Genomic DNA, 5,000 nt, shown 5'->3' with positions numbered 1-5,000 from the left:
GAGGAGTCGACTAGCCTTCGCTCACAGCACCGTGCAGACCTCCCTTCACCGAGCCCGGCCGGTAGAAACCAGGGACGCCGAGAGCCGGCCGGACACCACAGGCCGCCCCGCACGTATGGCATACGATACCGGCAACGAAAGGAGTAAACCAAGAACCAGGGAGGCGCCGCCGCCTCTCGCCTTACCATCGTCGGGCTCTCGGGGGGCCGGGGGGGGGGCCACCCACCGGTGGCTCGAGACACACCCCCCCCGGGCCGTCTGCATCCAGCTGCCGGCCACCGCGACCAGCCAAAACCGTGGCGTGCCCATGCCACGGGCTCCGGCTTAAGGCCGGCAAACAAAGGGAGCAGGTGCCGCCGCCGCCACCTCTCCTCCCATCCCCAAGGCCCCCTCAAGGAGCTGGGCAACAGCCCCCGACGGGCTGGAACCGTACGGAGCACCGCTGTGTCAACACACATACCGGCGCTCCCCCCCTCCGCCATCATCGGGCTCTCGGGGGACCGGGGGGGGACGGGGGTAACCACCCACGGTAGTCTCACAGCTCGGCTCCCCCCCCCCAGTATCCAGCGTTCAAGTGCCGCCAGCCGCCTCCGGCCACCGGTCTTCGGCCTCTCCCGTGCACCTCTGCCCGTCCTTTTCTCACCACTCGGCAGCGACCGCCCCAACGCCGCCCGGCTTCGTGCCGTTCGGCATCTCTCTGGGTGCTCTCGGTTCCGTGCACGCTCGCCTGACAGAGCACCGGCTTGAGAACCGTGCCCAATTCCCCGGGGGAAACCACCGTCTGCGGCCGCCCAGCATTCCACTTGGCCGGCTAAGCCGCGTGCCCTCGCTCGGTGGCGCTTGTCTGGAGCAGAGACGCCTCGTGCCCCTATATAAGGAGAATATGGGTCCGCGCCGGAAAGGGGCGCTTAAAGGCAGTGTCTGCCTGCCAGCGGGGGAGGCGCTGCAGAGACGCCGCCTCTTACGATGACCTAACTGGAGGCAGCGCGAAACAGCGACCCCTTGGAGGAACTGCCGGAGCCAACAGGTCTGCCCGCGCTCTAAGTCCCGACGGAGCCGGGTAGACCTGGCAGCCCTTTCTACGGACGCTGAGCCGGCCGCCGGCAACGTGGAGCCGGGTACACCTAGCGGCCACCGCCGGTCGCCTCGGAGGTGGGTAGACCTGACGGCCGCCTCACGCCCCGGAGGCGGGTAGACCTGACGGCCGCCTCACGCCCTGGAAGCGGGTAGACCTGACGGCCGCCACACGCCGCGGAGGCGGGTAGACCTGACGGCCGCCACACGCCCCGGAGGCGGGTAGACCTGACGGCCGCCTCACGCCCCGGAAGCGGGTAGACCTGACGGCCGCCTCACGCCCCGGAGGCGGGTAGACCTGACGGCCGCCTCACGCCCCGGAAGCGGGTAGACCTGACGGCCGCCTCACGCCCCGGAGGCGGGTAGACCTGACGGCCGCCTCACGCCCCGGAGGCGGGTAGACCTGACGGCCGCCTCACGCCGCGGAAGCGGGTAGACCTGACGGCCGCCTCACGCCCCGGAGGCGGGTAGACCTGACGGCCGCCTCACGCCCCGGAGGCGGGTAGACCTGACGGCCGCGTCGCGCCCCGGAGGCGGGTAGACCTGACGGCCGCCTCGCGCCCCGGAGGCGGGTAGACCTGACGGCCGCCACACGCCCCGGAGGCGGGTAGACCTGACGGCCGCCTCACGCCCCGGAGGCGGGTAGACCTGACGGCCGCCTCACGCCCCGGAGGCGGGTAGACCTGACGGCCGCCTCACGCCGCGGAGGCGGGTAGACCTGACGGCCGCCTCACGCCCCGGAGGCGGGTAGACCTGACGGCCGCCACACGCCCCGGAGGCGGGTAGACCTGACGGCCGCCACACGCCCCGGAGGCGGGTAGACCTGACGGCCGCCTCACGCCCCGGAGGCGGGTAGACCTGACGGCCGCCACACGCCCCGGAGGCGGGTAGACCTGACGGCCGCCACACGCCGCGGAGGCGGGTAGACCTGACGGCCGCCTCACGCCGCGGAGGCGGGTAGACCTGACGGCCGCCTCACGCCCCGGAGGCGGGCAGACCTGTCGGCCGCTTCACGCCCCGGAGGCGGGTAGACCTGGCGGCCGCGTCGTGCGAGACATTTTTGTTTCGATAGATGCCAATGAAATCCGAAAAAAAATAAATGAAAAGGGAAATTTTTTTTCTTAACGCACCCCCGCACCCCCGCGCCCCGCCGCGCTCTCATGTGCACGCAGCACCAGCCCCCCCACCCCCCCGCCCCGACCCGTTGGCTGCCATGCAGTCGCTGGCATCATTCGCTGCCCGCCCCCTCGGCCGCCAGTCAGCCCCTCTGCGCCGCGCCACTCCGCGCCGCACGGCGCCGCCCGCCACTCCCCCCCCCCGCTTCCCGCGGCTGCCAGGGGACCCGGCAGAAGCGGCGACGTTCCCCGCACCTCACCCCCAACGGAGACGCCCGTCTCGCTGGAGCGAGTTCGCATCGGGAACCGGGCGCTTTTCGCCGGGTCGGGGTCCCGGCGCTGCCGGGCGGTCCTCGGCTTCAGCTTTTGGTTTCGCAGCGTGGGTTTAGCTTTAGTCTCGGGGGAGGGGGGGTGGGGGGGGGGGTGGGGGTGCGTGTGTGTGTTTTTATTTTGTTTCTTTCCCCCCGCCTTTCGCTGTGCCGCAGAGGCGTGGGCACCGGGCGCCCTTCACCGGGTCCGGGTCCGGGTCCGGGTCCGGGTCCGGGTCCCGGCGTTGCCAGGCGCTCGCTGGCATTCGCGTTTAGGTTTTTTTCGACGGGGTTGGGGTGGGGGGGTGGGAAGGGGGCTCCCGGGCTTTATGTGTGGGAATAGGGGGTGTGGGGGTGTGTGCGCGCGTGTGTGTGTGTGTGTGTGTGTTGTTCGGATTGTTGTTTTGTTGTTTGTTCCCCCCCCCCCCCCCCCCCCGCCGCGACACACACGAGCTCGGACACACACGCAGAGACACAGAGAGAGAGAGAGAGAGAGAGAGAGAGAGCGCGCGCGCGCGAGAGAGAGACACAGGCGCGCACACACACACACGCACACACAGACACAGACACACACACACACACACACGCACGCACGCACGCGCACACACACAGACACCCCCAGCCCCCCACCCCCCCCAGCCCCCCGACCCCCACCGTCGCCCGCGCGCCCGAAGAGCCGTTGGTCCCCGCCCCACCGCTGCAACTCCGGAGCTGCAGGGCGGTGGGTGCGGCCGCCAACCGACCGCAGCCTCCTCGGCGCCGCGGAGCACTACGGCTGGGGGGTGGGGGATCGGGGGCGGTTTCTGTTACACCACCACCACCACCACCACCACCACCCGCCCTCGCTGCTCTCCCTCCCACCCCTTCGGCGTTCGTTTGGCTTTCAACCCGCGGCGGGAACGGAGCAGGCGGGCAGGAGGGCGGGCGGCCGAGCGACCGACTGAGGAAGGCGGGGAGCCGGGCCGCGGGCACGGCGCGGCAGGGACTCGGCAGCTGCGGGGGCTCAGCGTCCAAAACACGCGCCACCCATCATCGCCGCCGCCGGCGGGAGGCCCCTCCGGGCCCCCCGGCACGGAGGCGGCGGCGGCGACGCCGCTGGGTCCTAAGGTCTCCCGCCTTCCTTCCCTGGAGCGGCCAATGTGCTGCTGCTGGTGGAAAGCGGGCCGGAGGTAGGGGGCGGCCGGTCTCCTCGCGAACCCCGGGGGTGGCGGGGGCGGGGGGTGGGGGGGTGGGATGGGGCGGGGGGTGGCGGGGGGGGGGTGGGTGGGCTGGGGGGTGGGGGGGGCGGCCGGTGTCACGGTGAACCTGGTGGCGGGAGGGTTGGGGGGGGGGGGGGGGGGGGGCGGGCTCGTCGCGGGCCAAGCGGCGGTGTTGGGGGGGCGCCGCCGGTCTCACGGAGAAGCACGTGGCGGGTGGGGCGGCTTTGGCGGGATGGGGGGGCGGCCGTATACGCGTGCGCGCGCGGGCAGCCCCAGGCAGACGGCTTCGGGCCGGGCAGCTTGTGGGGGTGCGGGGCAGGCGGGCGCACGTGCGTGGGCAGAGCGTGAGCTCCTGAACCGTTTCTGAATCGATGCCCTAGCGCTGGTCAGGCTTCCGCTTGACCTCTCCGTTCGTGATTCTCGTCGCGTGTTTTCAGGTCCGCGTTCGATCCCGTCTCAGCCGAACTCTTCCCTGCCGGTTCCGACCCTCGCGTCCGTACGCTAGCCGGCAGCTGCGCTGGCCCCGTCGCCTCCCCAGTTGAAGGTGAGATCACGAGGGGCGCTGCATAAGCCAGGCCTCGCCTCGCCGCCGGCCTGCCTACCGGCTCGAAAGCTGCAGGAGACCCCCTCGCGTGAGAGCCCACCAGCCACGGCCCGGCCCAGGCCCATCACGTCCTAGTCCAGGCGTGACTTCGCCGCGAGAGGCTCAGGCCACGGCCTGCTCCCTGCCTTGGAGCTACGCGGGTGCCCGTGTCATCCCGAGCCGCCGCCTGCTTCAAGCCAGGGCCCGCTCGGGCACGGCGTGACGTCACAGGCAGCTCGGGAGCCCGGGCCCGGAAGCGCCCTGTTACCCCTCCTCGGCTACTTGTGACGTCACAAGGGGCAGGCGGCGGGGAGCGCGGGGGCTGCCGGGAGGGGGTGGCGGGAATGCCGGCCAGAGACCCGGCCGTGCTGGGACCCCACGCGGACGCAGACACCGGTCGATGCCAGCGGTCGCACGGCGGCCAGCGGGTCCGGGCAGGGCAGCGGCGTGAGCACCGCAGGGGGAGGCGGCTGTAGAAAAAAAAAAAACAACTAATTTTTCCTTTTCATCTCTCTTTTCCCGTTTCTGTGGTGGCTGCGATCGCAACCCAGAAAAGACGACGACGGCACGGGGCGGGAGGTTGCAGCTTCATGCCTTGTATTACAGGCGCTGCAATCTCGGACGAGCGGAGGGTAAAAAACCGAAATGACACGCTCCTCTCACCCCCACCGCCGCCAACCGGCAGCCCTGCACCTCGCCGAGAGAAGCACGTACGCTTAAA

Source organism: Athene noctua, unplaced genomic scaffold, assembly GCF_965140245.1.
Source record: "Athene noctua unplaced genomic scaffold, bAthNoc1.hap1.1 HAP1_HAP1_scaffold_400, whole genome shotgun sequence".
NCBI classification, from domain to species: Eukaryota; Metazoa; Chordata; class Aves; order Strigiformes; family Strigidae; genus Athene; species Athene noctua.
The sequence above is the reverse complement of the archived record's forward strand: the minus strand, read 5'-3'. Positions refer to the sequence as shown.